At 41.7% G+C, this 25,079-nt stretch overlaps 1 protein-coding gene across 4 annotated transcripts in view; it reads right to left on the bottom strand.

Moving 5' to 3' along the window:
- FNDC3A (fibronectin type III domain containing 3A) overlaps nucleotides 1–1,663 on the bottom strand; it is a 113,285-nt gene extending 111,622 nt beyond the window's left edge. For 2 of the 4 annotated variants that reach the window (XM_027557261.1, XM_027557262.1), the window contains exon 1: nucleotides 244–485. The gene's annotated coding sequence lies outside the window, so the exon portion shown is untranslated. Of the gene's footprint in view, nucleotides 1–243; nucleotides 513–1,090 lie in introns of those variants that run through there. The other 2 variants (XM_027557265.1, XM_027557263.1) reach the window with 2 other exon arrangements.
- Nucleotides 1,664–25,079: the final 23,416 nt, after the last annotated feature.

Genomic DNA, 25,079 nt, shown 5'->3' with positions numbered 1-25,079 from the left:
CGCGAGCGCCTCCCGGAGAGACTGGGGCCCGGCAGGTGCCCGACAAGCGGATGCGTCCCGCCCGCGGCCCGCTCCCCCCGCTCGGCAGAGCGCGCGCCCCCAGGACGGGGTGGGCCGCGCCCCTCGACGGGCCCGAACCCCCTCTCGGCGCCCCGGCCCTTCACACTCAGCCTAACGGATTCCGTGACGCCTGCTCCGGGGCGCGACGCCCGCCTTTCCCGAAGGGAGCGCCCGCGCTCTCACCTCCGAGTCACGCCGCTCTGAGGCGGAGGAAGGCGGCTACCCCGGTGCCTCTTCTTCGGGTTCCTGATCGTCCTCGCTCCACCTCAGCGGCAGAGCCAGCTCTCGGGGCCGCCGCAGCCGCCGGCGCACTGACTGTTGGGGTGGTTTCCCGGCAGTGACGGCGCCGCCTCAGCCCCGCTCCTCGCTCCCTCTCCGCGTAGCTCCCGCTTTCTGTTTCACCCGAGGGACCGCGAACGCCGCCGCCGCCATGCTTACTACGGAGCCGGGAGGAGGAGCCCGGAGTCGGCTCGCCGAGTGCGGCTGCGCGAGCCCCGCCGACGGCGCCCCCGGCCGGCCCGGACCCCGCGTCCCCGCCCCGTGCCCGCCGCCCCGCGGGTCTTTCCCCGGAGCGCCGGGCGGCCGAGTAACCCCACCACGCCGCAAGCCCGGACGCCCACCGCCCTCCCGGGCTCCGGGCTCTTTCCCGAGGCCCGACTGCGCCCGAGTCGTCGTAGCCGCCGCGGCGGCCAGGCTGCTGGCGACACTAGGGAAATGAGGAGTTAATAATGGACGTTCCTGGGACCACTCACACAATTTCTCAGTCCAAACTCTAAAAGGCTCCCTGTGAGGCGCACCGGGTCTGCCTCTTTCCGAAAGCGCAAAACTTAATGCCGGCAGGTGCTTTTAAAGACACTCCCCCGAGGAACAGGAAGCCAACCGAAGTGGGCTTGGATGTTTTCAATTCCAAACGCTTTAGTGCCCGGGATCTCCTCAGCAAGCAAAAATACTTAGATATTTACTGCAGTTGAAAATGTGGGGGTTAGTTTTTTAGTCTCTTCCCCAATCAAATCGCGTGGAATCCCATTACCTTAATTTGTGCTGCAGCCCGAAGACCTGGAAGGGAACGCAGTCGAGATTTCCCTGAACCTCCAGCGACTGGGGGCGCTGCAATAATGCCTGAGGGCTGCCCTGGGCTGCTTCCTTTTGCGGGTTCTACTAGAAGACTTGGGATGGGGGTAGTCCTTGGGACGGGGAGTCTAACCCAGGAACTGTCCCTTCAGAAACAATGGTGATGTAACCAGGCTTCTTTGTCTGGCTTTATTTCGGTTTTTTAATTGTGCTGCCTTTCAAAAATAGCAGTGCTTTTTTCTTCCACCTTTTAACAGGAATTCTCTGAAAATGTATTTATTCCCTACCTTCTTAAGGAATACAGTGGTTAATGAAATCCTTTGTTGATGACTGGCCATCAGATGCCATACCTTGGCCATAACCTAAAGTCCCAAAAGATTGCTGAGGTATATAGGGTCTCTACTTAGGTGATCTCTCTTTTTTTTTTCTCTCTCTTTGGAATGTTCTCATCACCTTTTCTAATATCTGTTACTGCTGCTCCTCTTCTCATCTGCCTCTTGAACCACTCAGATCCTTCTTCTCATCCTTTCTACTTTACTGTTTATTTTTTACTCTTTTCTCCTTTCTTGTGTTCTTTATGGCGCCAGGTAATGATTGATGAGGTGTTTATATCCACAATCAGCCAATGAGAGATTTGGTTTCTTCCTCTTCTTCCCATCAGTAAATAGGACAGTGACTCTATATAAAATGGTATCTTGAGATATTTTCATTGTTGTTCACTCTCAAAAGTTCTTTTCCTGCAAGAGAGAGAGGTGTTTCCTTTTCTTAACTTCCAGATTTGGCCCTCTTCCAGACAATTGCTGGAAAGCTGATCTCTGAATAACTGAAGCATAACTCTATGTTTTAAAATAGGATTTATCAGAGTGTGGGTGAGTTGGGTGGCTTCTCCATATTGCTTCCCTAGCTCTATTAGGTCTGAGACTAAGCTACTGCTGCTGCTGCTGCTAAGTCGCTTCAGTCATGCCCAACTCTGTGTGACCCCATAGACGGCAGCCCACCAGGCTCCCCCGTCCCTGGGATTCTCCAGGCAAGAACACTGGAGTGGGTTGCCATTTCCTTCTCCAATGTGAAAGTGAAAAGTGAAAGTGAAAGTGAAGTCGCTCAGTCCTGTCAGACTGGTAGCAACCACATGGACTGCAGCCCACCAGCCTCCTCCATCCATGGGATTTTCCAGGCAAGAGTACTGGAGTGGGGTGCCATTGCCTTCTCCGCAAGACTAAGCTAGTGGTTTCCAAAGACAACTCTAAGTAATTTCCAAAGCTTCCTATTCAGGAGCTTTTTAAAAAGACAGAATCTTGTAATCTATCCCTCAAAATTTAATTCCTTTGGCATTGGGGTAGGGATGAGGGGGAAAAAAATGTCATTTAAAAAAACTATATTATTAAAAATTATATTTGGGGCATGCCTACATGTATAGGCACAACAAGAAAGAACAGCTATTTTGGAGGAGACTAAGACATAATTCAGAATACCATTGAAGTAGACATAGATTAGTCAACAATATGCGATGCTGTAAGGTTGAGTCAAGTGAGGACTGGGGAATTTATGTTCTGTGGAGAGAATGAATCACACACATAAATAACCCTAGCATGGCCACCACTATGAATTCTTTGGGAATCCAGAGAGGGACACTAATTTACACTGACTTTGAACAAGTCACTTCTCAGTGCTTCATTTTCCTTATCAATAAAAGTTATTTAAAATTCTCATCTTTCTTGAGCTCTGAGTAATACCCAACACTTGGATCACTTATTTCCTCGAAGAGTTCTTCTTCCTTTGGCACTATACGCGCTTAGCTTTTCCAGATACCTTTCTGGGTATCGTTTCTCTAATTCCCTCACAGATTCCTTCTCCTCTCCCTAACTGTTAAATATAGGACTACCTCACAATTTAGTCTGGGTTCTTTTCTGTTTTCGTTATAATCTCTTGGTCTGAACATCATCACCCACCCCAATTATTTTAGTTACCGTCAAAAGTTGATGATTACCAGGTATGTGTCTCTAGCCCTGACCCTTATCCTAAATTCCAAATCAACTGCTTCATTAACTTAGTCACTTGAAGTCTCAAAGTTACAAAGTTTAGACCAACTTAGTTGATAAACTCTTCTTGTTTTCCTTTCTCCTCATCTATGTGTGTGTATGCACATTTTAGTCGCTCAGTTGTCAGACTCTTTATGACCCCATGGTCTGTAGCCGGCCAGGCTCCTCTGTCCATGGGATTCTCCAGGCAAGAATATTGGAGTGGGTAACCATTCCCTTCTCCAAGGATCTTCCCAACTCAGGGATTGAACCCAGATCTCCTGCATTGCAGGCAGATTGTTTATATTAGTGTTTATTATCTGAGCTATCAGGGAAGCCCTATCCTCATCTATCTAGTTGTTCAAATCAAACAGGCAGTAGTCACCCCCTGACATCTCCCTCAGATTCATTGCAACACCAAGTTTTGGCAATTTTCTCTCCAAAATCTCTCAAATTGGCCTACTTCTTTCCTGTTGTCACCAATCTAATCTGGTCTCACTGCATATGATCTGAGCCCTTCCATCAGTTTTCTACTTTGCAGCTAAAACAGTTTTACTAAAAGCAAGTAAGACTATTCCTCTTCTCACATAAAACCCTTAAACAGCATCTCCCTGCTCTAAGATAAGACTAGCATTCTTAAGGTGGCCTAACAGAGCATGTGAGGTCTTGCCTTTTCTAGTCTGATCTGATACCACTCTCCCCTGGCTTCCTGTGTTGAAGACTTCCCCACCACCTTTTATATTCTCAAACATGCTGCAGTCTCAACAGCACAGGCTCTGTGCACATGACCTTCTTCTCCCTTTTAACTTGAGTATGGAAAAAGCATTTCTAACTTCCCAGACAAGTTCAAGACCCCTTGTTGATGAAGCCCTTCTACAACTAATGTACTTTTCCCTCTATGACTTACCTCAGTTTTTAGCATTTGGTTGGAGAAGGAAATGGCAACCCACTCCAGTATTCTTGCTGGGAAAATTTCATGGACAGATGAGCCTGACAGGCTACAGTCCATGGGGTTGCAAAGAGTCGGACACGACTGAGCACACATACGTAGCATTTGGTATGCGTATATACTGCAAATGTGTCTATTGTTCCCTTCAAGAGGAGAAGGACTGAACCTACTTTTGCTTACACAGTGCCTGGCATTTAATAGCTGCCCAATAAATATTTCTTAAATGAATGCTGTCCTCTGACGTTCCTTATGGCATTCTGGAAAGTTGTTGAATCATGCAATTAGGAGATCTGAGAGAGGAAACGTTTGTATGATTAGTGGAAAGAGATATGGTATACGTTGGCAGACAATTCTTCACAGAGCTGTCATACTTCAGTAACATCTAGTAAGCAGAGACACCAGCGGTTTTTCTCTAGACTATCTTTTCCAGATGTTTGTATATCAGATTTAGAAGGTTGAGATTGTGTTTCCCACTGGAGCAGGAGGCGCACCTTGTTTACCATCCAATATGATAACTTCTCCTTCTGTAGTGAAGGTTGAATGGGTTTACCTGTTCAGTTCAATCGCTTAGTCATGTCTGACTCTTTTCAACCCCATGGACTGCAGCACACCAGGCTTCCCTGTCCATCACTGACTCCCAGAGCTTGTTCAAATTCATGTCCATCGAGTCAGTGATACCATCCAACCATCTCATCCTCTGTTGTCCCCTTCTCCTCCCGCCTTCAATCTTTCCCAGCAGCAGGGTCTTTTCCAATAAGTTAGTTCTTCACATTAGATGGCCAAAGATTGATTTTGAAATGAAGTGAAGTCGCTCAGTCGTGTCCCATGGACTGTAGCCTACAACACTCCTCTGTCCATGGGATTATCCAGGCAAGAGTACTGGATTGATTTTAGATATAAGTAAATGGACACAGGGAGAAAAAATAAGTGGAGAAGTAAACTGAAGGTAGGATGTCTTAACTCATACAAAGATAATGTAGTTACTGGAAGCGACAAGAAATTCCATCTTATTTAAAGGTTAAATATAAAGAGGGCACTTGAGTGAACAATCACTGTTCCTCCTTCCTAATGCCCTACCCTACCTATCCCCATTCTCTTAACTCAGGACCAGGCTTATTTGACACTTTGATCTAAGTGTAGTCATCTTTTATTTTCATATAGTCTATCTATGGGCTCCCCTGGTGGCTCAGTCAGTAAAGAATCTGCCTGCAATGCAGGAGAGGTAAGAGACCCTGGTTCAATCCCTGGATCAGGAAGATCCCCCCGGAGGAGGAAATGGCAACCCCCTCCAGTATTCTTGCCTGGGAAATCCCATGAACAGAGGAGCCTGGTGGGCTGCCGTCCATAGGGTCTCAAGAGTCAGACATGACTGAAGCAACTTAGCATGCGTGCCAGAGTTAATTAAAACAACTATCCAGATTCCTTATTCAACAGTTCCTTAATTTAGAGAAGTAGTTTTCAACCTCCATAATAGTTGTCTTAGCCTTCATAGACCTCCTTTTTTTTTAACTGCAAATATTGGAGCTTCAGCTTCAGCATCAGTCCTTCCAATGAATATTCAGGGCTGATTTCCTTTACGATTGACTCGTTTGATCTTCTTTTGGTCCAAGGAACTCTCAAGAGTCCTCCAACACCACAGTTCAAAAGCATCAATTCTTTGGTGCTCAGCTTTCTTTATTGTCCAACTCTCACATCCAGTTGTGACTACTGGAAAAACCGTAGCTTTGACTAGACAGACCTTTGTTGGCAAAGTGATGTCTTTGCTTTTTGATATGCTGTCTAGGTTGGTTATAACGTTCCTTCCAAGGAGCAAGCATCTTTTAATTTCATGGCTGCAGTCACCATCTGCAGTGATTTTGGAGCCCCCCAAAAAATAAAGTCTCTCACTGTTGCCATTTTTCCCCCATCTATTTGCCATGATGTGATGGGACCAGATGCCATGATCTTCGTTTTTTGAATGTTGAGTTTTAAGTGAAAAGCCAACTTTTTCACTCTCTCACTTTCATCAAGAGGCTCTTTAGTTCTTCTTTACTTTCTGCCATAAGGGTGATGTCATCTGTGTATCTGAGGTTATTGATATTTCTCATGGCAGTCTTGATTCCAGCTTGTGCTTCATCCAGCCCAGCAATTCACATGATGTACTCTACATATAAGTTACCTGTAGCTTATCGTAAAAGATGTAGGCTTCTTAAGCTTGAGGTTCTTCAGCTCTGATGCAAACCCACTGCATATGCAGCATCACCTGGGTTACTCCGTATTTCCCTGGCTGAGACCTGGGAGGCAAGGGAACTGTTATGAACAGGAAGCTGGTGCTCCTTGCTGTGAAAAAGTGAAAATCAAAGTCACTCAGTCATGTCCGACTCTTTGCAACCCCATGGACTGTACAGTCTATGGAATTCTCTAGGCCAGAATACTGGAGTGGGTAGCCTTTCCCTTCTCCAGGGGATGTTCCCAACCCAGGGATCGAACCCAAGTCTCCTGCATTACAGGCTGGTTCTCCAGCTGAACCACAAGGGAAGCCCATGCCATATGTATTACACTCCTTTCACCCAGAAGATTCAGATCTTCTGCTAGCATCCAAGAAACTGTAGCGGGCTGTTATTAGCTTGCAAGGAGTGTAAAATCTCAGACCCTTCACAGCTCTTAACAAGCTACAATGCGTTGAAGTGAAAGAAAGAGATGAAAAGGTCAAACAGCAGGTGGAGATTTGTCTTTTGGGAAATTTGGGGGGAAAGTCTCGTGAGGAAGAGAGCTGGGACAAGAGATTGAAGTGGGAGCATTTTGCTGGTCAAACCTGAGCAACCCTGGGAGTCATAACTCAGAACAGAGCCAGAGAGAACACTGATTGTCATTTGCTCCTCTTTGGATAGGGAACTGTTGCAAGTCAGGAAGAGGAAAGGGAGGTAAAAGCAGTTGATCTGGAGGCACACCAGTTAAAGCAGTCTGAAGTTTTTCATTTGTCTCTGAGGGGTGTGATGTAAATGTGGGGGAGGAGATAAAGGCTTGCGTGTGAGAGTGCTAAGTCAATTCAGTCATGTCCTACTCTTTGTGACCCTATGGACTGTAGCTCACCAGGCTCCTCTGTCCATGGGGGATTCTCCAAGCAAGAATACTGGAGTGGGTTGCCATGCCCTCCTCCAGGGGATCTTCCTGACCCAGGGATCAAACCCAGGTTTCTAATGTCTCCTGCATTGGCAGGTGGGTACTTTTACCACTGGCGCTACCTGGGAAGCCTGAGAAAGGCTTTGGAATCAGGTAAATCTGGGCTCAAATCTCAGCTCTATTTCTGACCGATTGATCGATCTTGGGCATGTTATCCTCCAGAGCCTCAATTCCTCACCTGTAATCTTAGGATAAAATATCTACTTTGTAGGAGTAAGTGGCATGATGCATGACAATGCCTGGTATATGCCCGGTGCTCAATAAATAAGTAATATTACTAACTGTATGATTAGGATGTCCTGGATAATTGTGTCCTGGTGAGGGTAGGAAAGTTCAGAACCTTCCTCAGTATTTCCAAAGACAGGAGTTGGTCAGAGTCAAATTTTGCTTCAAATTCTTGATCCTATTGCAATTTCCATGCTTCACTGCACTTTCCCACCCATGCTTTCCTGTGTGGATGAAATAGCTGCTTCCCTAAAAGCAAAGGAAACACGGAATAAAATAGAAAGCAACTTGACATTGAACGCTGGCCATTCTCATCACAGGAAATTTCTCACAGGCCATCATTCTCCTCAGATCCCACTCTGCCACTCTGTTGCCTCGGATCCTCACTCTGCTAAGAACCTCCCCCATGATTTTTTAAATTTCTGGGACCCACCCCCCAAATCTGTCTTGGGACAATTTCCAAATTCTTGTTCAATTTATTACTCAGATATTTTGCTTTTTGTTTTCTGGTCCTCATTTGTATCCCAAATAGCTTCGGAAGCCTTATTTTCTTTTCAAAAAATAAAAAAGATCTATTCAGTGATTTTTGATAGAGTTAACTCTGTTTTACAGAAGTAGTTCTTAAAATTTGGCATGAATGAAAAACACCTGGAATGGCTTACTTAAAATACAGTGGTTCTACCATGTGTCCTCCACACAAAGATTTGGATTCATGAATTTATTTTATAAGCACTCCAAGAGCTTCTGAAAAAGGCAGTCCATGGGCCATACTTTGAACATCTTAGAACACCTCAAACAGCAGTCAGCTTTCACAAATGAGATGGTTTTTCTGTGACATGGAGTTAAACTAGGATTGACTTCGTTGTTCAAGAAAACTGATCGTCTATGGTTCAAGTCTTTCATGTTGTTTCTTTATAGAGAGACCAATTAGGAAAGACTAATTCCTAATGCCTTAATCACAAAATGATATCCTAATAGTCCAAATTTGTTAATGTTAGTGATATGATTTCAAAGCAATGCTACAGGAGACAGTCTTACTTCCAAAGAGGGAAAAGTCTTATCTGATTACTGGCCAGGACTTATTGAATAGGTTCCTGATTTGAAGGGGCCTACAATAATAGCCAGATTATAAGGATTTTCTCTAGGTTGAGAAAATAAGGTTTTTATATCTGTCTTTTAGACTGTCAACAGGTCTTTGATGTTTTGTACAGCTTTAGGAGGCAGTGATAGCAGCCCTGGAGTTGAACACACCACAATCATTATCCAGCATAACCAGATGACATATGAATCAGTTTTAAAGACAGAAGAAGGAGATAGCCATCTATAAGGATAATAAGGCCAAAGATGACTTAGGATTCAAAAAAAACTATCTCCAAACTACCTACCTTTTGTTTCTCAAAAAATCAAATTTCAAAACCAGAGCAATACTTTATCAAGATAACAATGGGATGTTAATCTGGAAAAAATAAAAATAAAATTTAAAGAAGTTAAGAAATGAAAATTCAGATAATCTAAATGCAATTGTCACCAAAGTTCTTCCGCAAACTTCAGAAGTAAATATTTAAACTGAGTTGCATTTTCAAAGTAACAGGCAAATCAACTATTCGTGGTAAGTAGAGCAAATATCTTTATATAATGTTATCATTAATTTTTACATATACAAGTGAAACAGGCATCTTTTAAATATACAATGAGGTATAGTAATGGGAAAAACTGCTGCTGCTGCTGCTAAGTCGCTTCAGTCGTGTCCGACTCTGTGCGACCCCAGAGACGGCAGCCCACTAGGTTCCCCCGTCCCTGGGATTCTCCAGGCAAGAACACTGGAGTGGGATGCCATTTCCTTCTCCAATGCATGAAAGTGAAAAGTGAAAGTGAAGTTGCCCAGTCATGTCCGACTCCTAGCAACCCCATGGACTGCAGCCCACCAGGCTCCTCTGTCCACGGGATTCTCCAGGTGAGAGTACTGGAGTGGATTGCCATTGCTTTCTCCGAATGGGAAAAACTAGGGAAATTGTTTATAAATTGAATACTTTCAATGAGGTAAATAAAATACTAATTTAATTTCAAATTTTCATGTATAAAGTTTTTAAAAACCAAGACACATTTGACCTTTGATCTTATTTTCTCTTTACAGTGTACATCCAAGATATAAATCTAGTACCATTCTATTGAAAAGACAAAAACTAAAATGAATTACTAGAAGTAATTACCATTATTAAAATAAAGTAAAATGAAGAGATTCACTTTAAAAATAATGAAAGATGACTTCACCAACTACATATTTAGATTCAAATTAGAGAAACTACTGACTTAAAACATTAGAAATTCAGATGTAGCCCATTTTCTCAAGTTACAGCAAACTAAAATTAAAAACGGAGCTGTGGTAGAACTCGCAGAGTAGTCTCACCCTCTTCTCCCGTCCACCTGCAAATTTTTTCCACAGGATTCTAACAATCCCCAGGGATTTGCACAGGTACAGTCCAAGAAATTAGCCCTCTGAGAAACCCCGTGGCGTTCACTGACTTCCTCCTTCCCTCCCCTGCTGTACTGAGGTATTTTCTCCTGTTATTTCCAAACCCAACAAAACTCCCCCGCTGCAGTTCTGTCTGTGCCAAAGGGGCCAACCCCTAACTTGAAGGGCGCTCATGTCTGTACCAAGATACAGTTTGCCATCGGCACTATTTCCCCTTGCTCTTGTCTTTAGCTCCCAAACTCCCATGTACGTTATTGCAAAACATATAATTATATAATTTATTTGTAGCTCTAGGACTTAGGCATGAGTTCATGGAATAGGCAACATGTTCCACTAAGCCTTTTTCTCTAACACTGGGCTATTGACCTTAAAGCGAACTTTTCGTACTTCTCTTCACTTAGGGTGAGTTGCTTTTTCCCTTCCTCTGTAAATAGACTGCTCTACTGCTTTGCTAATGTGCCCAAACATGCTCAAATCCTAGACCAAAAAACAGCTTAGCTCAAACTGTGACCCCAGCTACAAGAACAACTCCTGAACAGGGTCTTGGATGTTTAAGAGATGATTTACTATATTAATATTCTTAATAACAGCTTCTATTGAACATTGGACTTCCCTGGTGGCTCAGACGGTAAAGAATCTGCCTACAATGCAGGAGCCCTGGGTTCCATCCTTGAGTTGGGATGATCCCCTGGAGAAGGGAAATGGCAACCCACTCCAGTATTCTTGCCTGGAGAATTCCACAGACAGAGGAGCCTGGTGGGCTACAGTCCATGGAGTCATAAAAAAGTCAGACATGACTGAGCAACGAACACTTCACTTTCATTAAACATCCATATTAGACTAGGCATCGTACTCAACATTGAAAAAGAACAACTACTTCCTCCTAAGAATTTAAACTGATAATCCAAATCTGCTTCAGAGAGAAGTCCATTGCAAAAAAGTGAAGTGAAAATCACGTCCAACTCTTTGCAACCCCATGGACTATACAGTCCATGGAATTCTCCAGACCAGAATACTGGAGTAGGTAGCCTATCCCTTCTCCAGCACATCTTCCTGACCCAGGAATCAAAGCAGGGTCTCCTGCAGGTGGATTCTTTCCCCACTGAGCCATCCGGGAAGCTCTCCATTGCAAAGGAATCAATCAAGAAATATTTATAGAATGCCTTTTATATTAAAGGCTCTGTACAAAGAACAAATGCCTTGACCTTAACAAATTTACTTTTTGTGCTGATTATTTATGTTGTGCTCTCAGCTCCATGCCCACCCTTTCATATTCTGCTCTGGGATGCTGGGTCTGGGTCTGGAAACTACATTTCCCAAACTCCCTTACCAGTTACCTTCATCTTAGGGTCACCTAGTGGAGGCTGTGGTAATTAAAGAGATATTGGAAAGGTGGTAAAGGGGAGACAGGGCTTGCTTTCTATTTGCAATTCCTGTCAAAATATAACAGCTCCAAAATAATTTCAATATCTTTGGGCATATTTAGACCAGCGATGCCACACCTCTCCAATGCTGCTAGGACTAGTCAACTTCTGCTTCCTTATTAGTGTAAACACCAGCCGTACAACACCTCCCTCATCAGTTCGGTTCAGTCACTCAGTTGTGTCCAACTCTTTGTGACCCATGGGCTGCAGTGCACCAGGTTTCCCTGTCCATCACCAACTCCTGGAGCTTGCACAAACTCATGTCCATCGAGTCAGTGATGCCATCCAACCATTTTATCCTCTGTCGTCCCCATTTCCTCCTGCCTTCCATCTTTTCCAGCATCAGGGTTTTTTTCCAATGAGTCAGTCCTTCCAATAAGGTGGCCAAAGTTATTGGAGCTTCAGCTTCAGCATCAGTCCTTCCAATGAATATTCAGGACTGATTTCCTTTATGATTGATTTGGCTGATCTCTTTTCAGTCCAAGGGACTTTCAAGAGTTTTCTCCAACACCACAGTTCAAAAGCATCAATTCTTCAGCTCTAAGCTTTCTTTATAGTCAACTCTCACATCCAAACATGACTACTGGAAAAACCATAGCTTTGACTAAATGGACCTTGTTGGTATGCTGTCTAGATAGGTCATAGCTTTTCTTCCAAGGAGCAAGTGTCTTTTAATTTCATGGCTGCAGTCACCATCTGCAGTGATTTTGGAGCCCCCCCCCCCCCACCAAATAAAGTCTATCATGATTTCCATTGTTTCCCCATCTATTTGCCATGAAGTGATGAGACTGGATGCCATGGTCTTTGTTTTCTGAATGTTGAGCTTTAAGCCAACTTTTTCACTCTCCTCTTTCACTTTCATCAAGAGGCTCTTTAGTTCTTCTTTACTTTCTGCCATAAGGGTGGTGTCATCTGCGTATCTGAGGTTATTGATATTGCTCATGGCAATCTTGATTCCAGCTTGTGCTTCATCCAGCCTGGCATTTCACATGATGTACTCTGCATATAAATTAAATAAGCAGGTCGACAATATACAGCCTTGACGTACTTTCCTCATAGACCCAGGTATTAACAATACGAAGACTCTTCCCATAAGCAAGAAGTGTTTTCATTTAGTTCTCTGTCCTGCTCCAGCCCAACCCAGCAGTTTTTAGCTATTAATTCTTTCAGCATTACTGTTGCCCTTTCAGTTTTTCAATACCCTATGTGAGCGTGGTTTAGTCACTAAGTCATGTCTGATTCTTGCAACTCCATGGACTGTAACCCACCAGGCTCCTCTGCCCACAGAATTTTCCAGGCAAGAATACTGGAGTGGGTTGCTGTTTCCTTTTCCAGGGGATCTTCCTGAACCAGGGATTGAACCTGGGCCTCCTGTATTGCAGGTAGATTCTTTACCATTCCTGTTTCCCTTTCAGTTTTACAGAATCCATGTGACTAATTCCTTGAATTAAATTCCTCCATCTGAAATACCTAGCATGGTTTCTGATTTCCTGCCTAGACTCCTATTGGTAGATTTTAATCAGGTAGATTTAAAATATCTGGTCAAGGAGACAATATTTACTCATGCCAAAAAAAAAAAAAAGAAACATTCAGAAAAATAACCTTTGAAATAAACTACTCTGATAAAATATCCTTCTGGGATTCAAAAAAGCAGCCAATCAGTTGCTATGGGTTTATCAAACACAGGCATCATGCCTTTTCTTTCTTAAAAAATAATTTTCTTTATTTGTATGGCTGTGCCAGGTCTTAGTTGCAGCATGTGAGCTCTTAATTTCAGCTTGTGGGATCTTAGTTCCCTGACCAGGGATCAAACCCAGGTCCCCTGTACTGGGAACGAGGAGTCTTAGCCACTAGACCACTGGGGAAGTCCCATGCTTTTTCAATTAATTTTTTTTGGATTTAATCTTCAACAGTGTGATCAAAGTACTATTAGTTCTCATTCTATAGATGAGAAATACTGGTTCTGAGAGGTTAAATATATGCTCACATACAGCTAAGATGGTAGCAAAGCTGAGATTCATACCTAGGTCTGTGTATGCATCCTTTCCATTATTCCATGTTAGTTCAGAAGGGGTGATACTTGAGGTGGATCTTGAAGAATAAGCTTCAAATAGAATGGTCAGAGGAGAGCATTTTAGTGGAAACGATAGCTAACAAAGGCATGAGATTGGGGAAATGCCAAGTATTCCTGGGGATAAGAAATAAAACTTGTGCAAAAGTTTGTGATGAAAGCCATCACACAGGGCAAAAAAAGTAGGTTGGGGCCAGATTAAGAAGGACCTTGGGTGGCACATGAGGAATTTAGAAACCACATATTTTAAATCAGGGATCCGAGAAGTGAAATGGCAGAAGTGAAAAGCTGTTTGGTATTGTTGATTAATGGACTTCATCTCTGTTATTTGTCAAGCCGATGTTGTTACCAAAGGCTTTTTAAAGAATCAACAAATAAAAACAAGACAAGAGAAAAACCTTTATGGATTAACCATCAAAACAAGTGATTAGAAAAGGAATTTTAACTTTGCATAGATTTCAGGGTTAGCAAAAAAGCAAACATCAAGCAAAAAAAAAAAAAGAAAAACTTTTAGAGAATGAAACTGGTTTTTATCACAGAGGAAAAAGAAGAGTACTGTTTCTCCTTTGCTGTAAGGTAAGTCAAAGTCCTAAAATAATCTACATGGCCATGAAAAATGTTAAGGACTTTCTGTAGAAAGGTATTATTATTTGACTAATACATTTTTCAGGGATAAAATGAAGAAATATTAAAATGACAAGTCCGCAACCCTAAATTGAGAGACACCAATAAAGTGGGCCACCCATCAACCTGTCAGTGGACTATTATGTTCTGTTACAAACCTCTCCTTGAAGCAATTGGATTCAGACGCATTATGGGTTAGATAGACTTTTGTGGGCTAGTCTGGAAATTCAACTGTCATTTATAACTTTGTTTCCATGGCAAAATGCCTTTACAAGTTCTAAACAGCAGACTTTCAAATTAACTTTTGGAATATAACCCATTTGCAACTTAGGGACTGCCTGTGCTTTGAATGTAGATTGTCTATTATAACACGGTTTTAACTCTACTGAATCTCAGAGGATTTCAAATTAGTATCTTTCTTTCAAATCCAATACCTTATTTGGGAAAACGGGATTTAAAATCGCAACCCACCTAGTGTGAAGAAAAGGCAAACCCAATGACTTTTTTTCCCATTAATGGTCTGATTATAAGGAAGCAAGCATTTTGTCTATAAGTAGAAAGAGTAAAATGATGAATTAAAAAAACACCTGAGCATTTATCTCATGAAGACAGTATTTGTTATCTTTTTGCATAGCTTTTCTCTATGATACAAAGGTAACTCAAAGAAAAGAACTGCATCCATTAATCTTAAAAAGCCTGCTTAAACTATGCTTAATGATGATCTTTGTATCCTGTAGGTGAAAATTTTCTAGACTAGAACTGTAGGGATTATTGCAGGAATTTTCCATTGAACACTACACCAAAAGATGTAGGCAAACACGTGTAAATGAAACCTGGTGTTAAATTTTTTCTTTGCCAGGGAATGAAATATTTGTTGTTCAGGAAAATGATATAAAACATTTGCCTGGATTTCCAGTTAATTTTACTCTTTCAAGTGATTTCTTTTTTCCTCTTTAGAAAGAATTGAAATAGATACAGCAAAATAAGAGATATTTCTCTTTTCTTTCAACTTGTACTTTATTGAAGACATTTATTTACTTAAATTTATTTTTAATTGGAGGATAATTGCTTTACAATGTTATGTTGGTGTCTGCCAAACAACCTGAATCAGCCATGTGCATGCCTATATCCCCTTCCTCTTGAGCGCCCCCATCCCACCCAGCTAGGTTGTCACAGAGCACGTGGCTGAGCTCCTTGTGTTATACAGCTGTTTCCCACGAGCGATCTGTTTCACACATGGTTGTGTATATATTTCAATGCTACTCTCTCAACTGGAGACTTCTTTAAGCTTTTTAAATTTATAGCTGATAGTTTGGGACAGTATATGATATGAAGTTCTGATTTGCCATCAGTTAAAATGGTTTCCATTATCATTCTTAATGGTGGCTTATTTGTTTACCCCTGGAATTTTTGTTTGCTTCTTTTATAAACCAGGTTTCTTCCTGGTCTATTTATCATGTAGGTGGTAGGGATAATACCCTTTATGCTGCTGAGTCGCTTCAGTCGTGTCCGACTCTGTTTGACCCCATAGACGGCAGCCCACAAGGCTCCCCCGTCCCTGGGATTCTCCAGGCAAGAACACTGGAGTGGGTTGCCATTTCCTTCTCTTTATAGTGAGATCTTAATAAATATATCTTATATTTAAATCTTTATATTATATATATCTTATATATAATTTTTATATATAAAAATTTATATATTTTTTATATTTATATATATCTTTATATTTATATATATCTTATATATAAAGATCTTACAAATACCCTTTATAGTGAGATCTTAAAAACATTTAAATTAAAATTTAAATTAAAAACATTTTTTTTCATTAGATACCCTAAGTATCTTTTGAAGCCAGCCTGACAGTTTGAAAATTGTTTTTTTTATTTAGAGTTTATCTGGTCCTTTATTTTCATCTGTTGTTTTCAAAATTCTTCATTTTGTATTTTTCATAATAACACTTGAAAGCCACCAACCTGGGAGTCAAAAATTCTGGATACTAGTTTGCTCTTTCAACAAGTACTTCCTGAGGGCCTTTTTGTGTAGTTCATCCATTGCCATTCAGTTCTACAAATGTTTTACTTCTTATTGTGATTTTCTCTATGATCCATAGAGTTATTTAGGAGTACTTTTTGTTCTTTCCAAACATTTTAAATTCACGTTTTATTCTTGAATTTTAATATTTTTTATCCTGGGCAGAGAACATATTTTATACAAGAGTTGATTCATTGAAGTGGTTGAACTCTCTTTGGTGATGTATATGTAGTCATTTTAAAAAAAACGTGCACTTGAAAAGAATGTATATTTTCTATTTGATGCAAAGATCTATTCATATCTATTGGCTTAAGCCTTTTAGTTTTGTTGTTCAACTCTTGAAAATTCTTATTAGTCATTTTGAGTTTGAGCTCTCCATTTAAAATCTCCCACTGAGATTATCAATTCATTCACGTCTCCTAGTAATTTAGTAAGATATTGCTTTAGAAATTTTGGAGCTATGTTTTAAAGTACACATTGGTTTCTCTGTTGGCTCAGATGGTAAGGAATCCTCCTTCAATGCAGGAGACCTGGCTTCTATCTCTGGGTCAGGATAGAAGGATAGAAGATCCACGCTTCCCTTGGAGGAAGGCATGGCAATCCACTAGTATTCTTGCCTAGAGAATTTCATGGACAGAAGAGCCTGGTGGGCTACAATCCAGAGGGTCATGACTGAAGTGACTAACACTTTCACACTACACGTTGAAGGTTGTTATATTTTCTTGGTGGATCATTCTTATTATTCAATGTCTCTTTTATCTTATTAATACCTTTGCCTTAAATTCTCTTTTGGCTCATTTTACTTTTGCTATCAAATGCTTTTCTATTTGTCTGATTTAGCATACATCATTTTTCTCTCTATTTTTTTGTCTTTCTGTGCAGTTGTTTTATTTGTGTCTTGTATAAACATCTAGAGCCTATATTTTTATACATTCTGATTATCTCTATCATTTTATAGGTGAATGTAATTTTTTAATATTTATCGTGATTACTCATCTATTTAGACATATTTCTACACACTAGTTGTATTTTTTAAATTGTATTTTTCTTTGCTTTCTCCTTTTCTGCTCTCTAATGGGTTAAACAAAGTTTTTCATGTGCCCCATAATTTTCTCTGCTGGCTTGGAAATTGCAGATTATTTTTCTGTTCTTGAGTGGATTTATTTATTTGTTTCTGTTTCTGTCCTCTCGCTGAGCACAGTTCCCATTTTGGCAGACCTTGTGTGCGTGCTAAGTTGTTTCAGTTGTGTCCGACTCTTTGGGACCCTATGGACTGTAGGCTACCAGGCTCCTGTGTCCATGGGATTCTCTAGGCAAGAGTAATGAAGTGGGTTGTCATGCCCTCCCCCAGGGGATCTCTCCAACCCAGGGATCGAACCCATGTCTCTTATGTCTCCTGCATTGGCAGGCTGTTCTTTACCATTAGTGCCACCTTGGCAAACTTTCAGTTCAGTTCGGTTCAGTTGCTCAGTCGTGTCCGACTCTTTGCGACCCCATGAATCTCAGCACGCCAGGCCTCCCTGTCCATCACCAACTCCCAGAGTTCACTGAGACTCACGTCCATCGAGTCAGTGATGCCATCCAGCCATCTCATCCTCTGTCGTCCCCTTCTCCTCCTGCCCCCAATCCCTCCTAGCATCAGAGTCTTTTCCAATGAGTCAACTCTTCGCATGAGGTGGCCAAAGTACTGGAGTTTCAGCTTCAGCATTATTCCTTCCAAAGAAATCCCAGGGCTGATCTCCTTCAGAATGGACTGGTTGGATCTCCTACTCTTTAGTAAATACAACTCCTCTGCTTTCTCAGTGCTCCGATTTTGTTACTTTTTTTGGGGCTATATCTAAAGTTTTAGTGTATTTCTTAATTGAGCAAAATACATATTTGTGCATTAATTTATACTGTTATTCATATTTACTGGCATATTTTTAGCTATTTCTGTTCTCCATGTTACATCTCATATCCTAGACTTTCCCTGTAAGTTCATTTTTCTTCTAGTGGAATGAAGCATGTACTCTAATAGCTCTTTTGGTGAAAATTTTGGTCAGGATCAAATGATTCTTAACCATATCTGACCTAGATACATCTTTTTGTAATTAGTATTTTGTAGTGCCTTCTTTACTTCATGAAATAAAATACATAGATAATATAACAGCAATACATAAAAATTTTAAGCAATCAATATAATGTCACAACTGCTTAGTAAAAGGAAAGGAAATTATAAAAAATAATGTGCTTCCTTGGAGGTCTTCCTTGGTAGTTAAGAATCTGCCTGCCAATGCAGGGGACATGAGTTTAATCCCCGCTCTGGGAAGATCCCACAGGGTGCGGAGCAACAAAGCCCATGTGCCACAGCTACTGAGCCAGTGCCCTAGGGCAGAAGAGCCACAGCTACTGAGCCCACATGCCACAGCTATTGAATACCGGGTGCCTAGAGCCCGTGCTCAGCAACAAAAGAAGCCACTACAGTGCGAAGCCCTAGAATCGCAAGGAAAAGCAGCACCGGTTGGCCACAACTAGAGTAACCCTGTGCACAGCAACGAAGACCCAGTGCAGCAAAAATAAACGAATTCTTAAAAAGCACTATTTTTTTAATGTAAATAAAAGTTTGAATACAACCACTAGAAGGCATGATGAAGTAATCACATGCTTACATACACTTATCATGTTTAAGTTTGGATTTAAGGGAAGGAAAGCAATATTTAACTCAATATTATCAGTATTTTTATTTCACATTTTAATTTTACATTTTCTTTTTTATGTTATTTACTGCTTATTTTATATTTTACTTCATATTTGACATTTAAATAAAGAGGCTAAATATGTGTGCACATCCATACATAGAATCATATGACTATGATAGCTACAGGGTGCAGATGTGTTGTTTATTGGGACTCAGATTTCTTCAATGGCCTTGCTATTGGTGACATAGTTTTCCAAAATAGTGAAAAATCTTTAGTACAAAGTTTTAAATGACACAAATTACAATGGGCCCTCTCTGAATTTGCATCATAGTTGTTTTTCTGGGTAATTCAACATATATTATTTTTATGATGCTTTTGAATTGTGGTACTGGAGAAGATGGAGAAGGCAATGGCACCCCACTCCAGTACTCTGGCCTGGAAAATCCCATGGGTGGAGGAGCCTGGTAGGCTGCAGTCCATGGAGTCGCTAAGAGTCAGACGCGACTGAGCGACTTCACTTTGACTTTTCACTTTCATGCATTGGAGAAAGAAATGGCAACCCACTCCAGTGTTCTTGCTTGGAGAATCCCCGGGATTGGGGAGCCTGATGGGCTGCTGTCTATGGGGTTGCACAGAGTCGGACACGACTGAAGTGACTTAGCAGCAGCAGCAGCTGGAGAAGACTCTTGAGAGACCCTTGGACAGTAGGGAGATCAAACCAGTAGATCCTAAAGGAAATCAACCCTGAATATTCGTTGGAAGGACTGTTGCTGAAGCTGAAGTTCTAATTCTTTGCCCACCTAATTCAAAGAGATGACTCACTGGAAAAAAACCTGATGCTGGGAAAAATTGAAAGCAAAAGGTGAAGGGGGCAACAGAGGATGAGACGGTTAGATAGCATCACTAACTCAATGGACATGAATTTGAGCAAATCCCAGGAGATAGTAGGGAACAGAATAGCCTGGCATGCTGCAGTCCATTGGGTCACAAAGAGTCAGATATGACTTATCTTATGAACAATTTTTGTGTTCCTATGTAAAAATGGAGATAGGTCTTAGGTTCAGAAGATTATAGAGAGGATTTTCATCTCTATGTATATATGGTAGAACATTAGAGAGTCATTCAGGACAGAACAGTATTTTGTTGAATGGGACTTCCTCAGCATAGAGCTGACCATCCAGCATTCCTGGCCCGCCTGTCTTCTAATGACCAATAGTATCTTCCCAATTACTGTGATAACTCAAATTGCCTCCTCACATTTCTCACATACATCATAAGGGCAGTACTGCCCTATTTGAGGCCAACTCAACTAGTTAATCTCCTGGATAGTGGTTCTTCATGTTGGGTCCGCAGAAGCTCATGTGATTTCAGGAGATCTGTGGACTCCAAAAAAAAATACATAGACTTTCACACTTGATACAACATACTTTGTTGCTTTGTCAAAGACCACCATTAACGCTCTGTTCAAGCCCAGCAACAATAACCTTCACATTGGTCTATAACGTGAGAACTTATAGACCCCATCTATTTATCACTGTATAACCTATATAACTTATATCTCTCTGCATATAATTTATATACATTTGCCTGTTATATAGAACATTAAGAAAAGTATATAATGGTAGGGCAAATTTACTTCCTTCTTTCAATATGTTGATAACTATTTTTCAACATAATTGATGTACTTTGTTTTATGTGTTTAATTTAATTTAATTTTATTTTATTTTAAAACATTATTTTTAGAAGTGAGTGCCATATCTTCACTAGATTACCAAAGGGGTTTTTCACCCAAAAAGTGGATAAAATCTCAGACCCAGGGCTTTAACATCTTCAAATTATTTGGCCTACATTGGCTCCATGGTAGGGGTTCAGAACCAAGACCTCAGTGAGGGAGTGTCCAAGAAGGAGTCAGAAGTCAACATAACTCAGAAATATAGTTAGACTGTACAAGATAGGAATACAAGAAGGTACTGATAAGATAATAGTCTCTTTGACCCAGTTTCTCTTCCATCAAGCTAGACCTAGGGTTCTCAAACTTTGGTGTGCCTAAGAATTCTGAAGAGTAAGTTCAGAAACACTGAGTTAGTAGAATCAGAATCACTAGGGGTTGGAGTATCATATTGGTGATATGAGTGATTCATAGACCAAACTCTGCGCAACCCGGGCTACACTTCTTACACGATATTTTAAAGGGACCAGTCGGAACCTGGTATACATTGCATTTTCCCACTCCATTGCCCTGAAAAGTCCTTCTCTTATTCCATCCCCTTGATGTACTTTTACTTATCTGTTAAGCCTACTGCACAGGGAGACCCTATCTTTATTCCTTTCCAAAGTTCTCCCACCCCTCACATATTCCTTTATACATTTCTCATGCAAAAGGGGTTTTTATATTAAATTATGTGAACACCTGTGTCACTAGGCTAAGATCCTTGAGGGAAGGAAAATATTTTTATCCATCATGGGTTTTTTCCTTCTCATATCTTAGATATTCGTTAACTTGAACTGAAAATGAAGAAATTCTCTTTTCATTGAAAATTCTCATAGACTTTATTCTAAAATCAATCTCAAACTTTCAGACTTCTCTATCTATACGAAAGTTTTATTCATTTTGGGGCACTTTGTGCTCCAGGAAAACTGGTGGAACAGGTCTTTAGATAGTTAGATATTTTCAGGAACTGATTTCATGATCCCAATCCTTGCATCTCCTCATATCTAGAAGAGCACTAAATCCCTTCATGGTGACATCAGCTGTTTGTGACTAGCAGAAAACCTTTGTAAGATAAGTGCTTAATTATGTGAACTCCTCCTTCACCAAAATCACATATATTGATATCCCACTGCCTCCTAGGAGCCAGCTTCACAGAGCTGTCTGAGGTGCTGCCTCCAGGGCTGTAGTCCTCATTTTGCCCCAAATGAAACTTCACTGGCAAAAAAAAGTTTTATCCATTTCATCTTTTCCTTTCTTCGATCAAGTTTCTTGGGAATATGTACATACACATTCACCAACGTGTATTGAAAATACCACATATTAGTTATTGTGGCAGAGATAGTTGCCTTCCTAAAGTGAGAATGCCCCTTCTTACAAGCAAGCCGCCAAGACAAAACAAAAACTCATATTTCCCAATCTTCCTTGCAGAAGAGGACAATCCTGTTCCCAATGCTGAGATGGGAACATAAATTATTGAGCAAGACCTCCAGGAAAACCCTTAGAAGGAGGACAGGTTTAGCTGGTTTGAACATTTTTGCCCTTTCCCTTTAGACCTTCAGCTTCCTTCCATCAGGAACATGGACACATTGTTGGGAAGTGAAGTGGCCATCTTGGGAGCCCAAAGTGATGAGCAGAGAAGCATGGTTGAGTGAAGGATACAGGAACCTGGACACTGATTACATCATGAAACTGCTGACCAGCCCTAGAATTTCTATTTCTCGATTTCTTGCAGCTAGAGAAAAATAAAACCCCAATTTATTCAAGTTATTCTTCCCTTTCTCTCTTGTTTCCCCCCCTTCCTTCCTCCTCCCACCCCTCCTTCTTTTCCCCACCTTCCATTTTTTGGGGGGTTTCTGCAGTAAAATGCAAACATTTGGCTGATAGTTACCTAGCCTCATCAATGAGTAAGGTTGCATTCCTGTGAACCTATGTTAGCGCAGCAGGACACTGAAAGAACTTGTTATTCAGTTCAGTTCAGTTCAGTCGCTCAGTCAGGTCTGACTCTTCACAACCCCATGAATCGCAGCACGCCAGGCCTCCCTGTCCATCACCAACTCCCGGAGTTCACTCAAACTCACATCCATCAAGTTGGTGATGCCATCCAGCCATCTCATCCTCTGTCATCCCCTTCTCCTCCTGCCCCCAATCCTTCCCAGCATCATAGTCTTTTCAAATGAGTCAACTCTTTGCATGAGGTGGCCAAAGTACTGGAGTTTCAGCTTTAGCATCCTTCCTTCCAAAGAACACCCAGGACTGATCTCCTTTAGAATGGACTGGTTGGATCTCCTTGCTATTACTTGGTTGTTTATTTGACCACTATAGAGATCAAATGGAGAAGGCAATGGCACCCCACTCCAGTACTCCTGCCTGGGAAATCCCATGGACAGAGGAGCCTTGGCAGGCTGCAGTCCACAGGGTTGCTAAGAGTCGAGCACGACTGAGCAACTTCACTTTCACTTTTCACTTTCATGTATTGGAGAAGGAAATGGCAACCCACTCCAGTGTTCTTGCCTGGAGAATCCCAGGGACGGGGGAGCCTGGTGGGCTGCCGTCTATGGGGTCACACAGAGTCAGACACGACTGAAGCAACTTAGCAGCAGCAGCAGCAGAGATCAAATATATATTCCATCTGCTTTCTCCATGACTAATTTATAAAGTGGCATTTTTTCGGGGCTGGGTCTTTGCTGGCATGGTCAGGCTTTCTCCAGCTGCAGAGAGTAGGGGCTTCTCTCTAGTTGAGGTGCAGGGGCTTCTCAATGTAGTGGCTTCTCTTGTTGTGGCGCCCAGGCTGTAGGCCACAGGCTCAGTAGTTGTGGCCCTTGGGCTTAGTTGCCCCGTGGCATGTGGCATCTTCCTGGACCAGGGATCGAACCCATGTCCCCCTCATTGGCATGCAGATTCTTACCACTGGACTACCAGGGAAGTCCTAAAGTGGCATTTATAAAATCAATGTCATGTTTATAGTCATATATGGTGTGTGTATATTCAATAAGTATATATGTATACAAATACGTAGCTATTTAGATGTTTACCAAAGCCCCCAATAATTGACAGTGGTGGGATTTTAGATTATGTTTATTTCATTTCTTGTAATTTTATATTTTTCTTGCATCTCTTACATGACTGTGGATGTATGAACTTTTAATACCAAAAATAATAACACAACTTTTAAAAAGTTAGATATAATAGTAAGAACATTCGTAGTCTTAAAAACAAAACATCTTTCCTAAGAGTATTAGTTAATTAAACAACAACTGTAGGGATGAAGCAAAGGACAAGCTTTTAAGTCATCAGAAAGGATTTGGGCTCTTGTACTTGGGCTCCAGGAGGACCCTGGGAGCCCTGAGCTGCCACTGAAAGTCTGGCTGGACCACTGTGATGGAAAGGCCACATATAGGTCCATGCCCTACTTGAGCCCAGGCTTCTAGCCATTGTCACCAAGGCACCAGGTGGTGATAGAAGTCATCTTGGACCCTATCAACTCCACATGGCAAAGAAGAATCACCTGGCTGATCCCTGACCTACAACATGGTGATAGATAATAAAATGATTTTTGTTAGAGAAAAAGAGAAGATCTTGAGCTCTCACTATTCTCTTCTCTTGGGATAGTGGTCTTACCTACCCCGGAATCCACTTCAAAGGCTGGAGACTTACTGTCTAAGGGTGACTCTCCTCTACAGTGTCCTGGCCCTGCTTGGGACTGAGGGCATTGTGCCAGGGTTGCTTTTTGTCCTGTCCCACCTGTTTTACAAGCAGCCGTCTTAAAATCTTTCTATAGTTAAACACAGGAAGCTACTAAGTGATCAGTATGTTTAAGAAGAAGAATGGGGACATTGGATAAAGTAGACAGGATTTAAAGTAGTTCTTTTTTTGTTTGTTTATTTAAAATTTTTTCATTGTTTATTTTTGACTGTGCTGCATGGCATGTGGGATCTTAGTTCCCCAGCCAGGGATTGAACCTGTGCCCCCTGCAGTGGAAACAAGGAGTCCTAACCTCCGGACCACCAGGGAATTCGCTAGAGTAGTTCTAAAGAGAACATGTACTAGCATATACAATCATCACTGCGAAAATCTCCAGGGCTACAGTGTTGCAGCTTTTTAGGATTTTATGTAAACAGAATCTCCTGCAGTTACATAGCAACAGTGGTTTGGGAGGTACTCTGGGAAAATACAATGAAATGTAAGGGATACAGCTGTATGAGGCAGGGTTCTCCAGAGAAACAGAACCAACAGGATATATGTGGATGTATAGATATAAGAACAGATGTATTATAGGAATTGGCTCCCATGGTTAGAGAGGGCGAGAAGTTCCATGATCTGTGTCTGCAAGCAGAAGAACTGAAAGCCTGGGTGTCATTCAGGCCTGGTCTGAAGGTCTGAGAACCAGGGCAACTGATGGTGCGGCTCTTGGTCTGAATCAAAAAGTCCCAGAACCAGGAGCACCAGGTGTGTTAGGACAGGAGAAAACAGAAGTGCCAGCTTTAGCAAAGGGAGAACAAATTTGCCTGCAGGTGGCACAGTGGTAAAGAATCCGCCTGCCAATTGCAAGAGACACAAGAGACTCGGGTTCGATCCATGGGTC

The sequence above is a fragment of the Bos indicus x Bos taurus genome, chromosome 12 (assembly GCF_003369695.1).
Source record: "Bos indicus x Bos taurus breed Angus x Brahman F1 hybrid chromosome 12, Bos_hybrid_MaternalHap_v2.0, whole genome shotgun sequence".
Classification (NCBI taxonomy): Eukaryota; Metazoa; Chordata; class Mammalia; order Artiodactyla; family Bovidae; genus Bos; species Bos indicus x Bos taurus.
The sequence above is the reverse complement of the archived record's forward strand: the minus strand, read 5'-3'. Positions and strand labels throughout refer to the sequence as shown.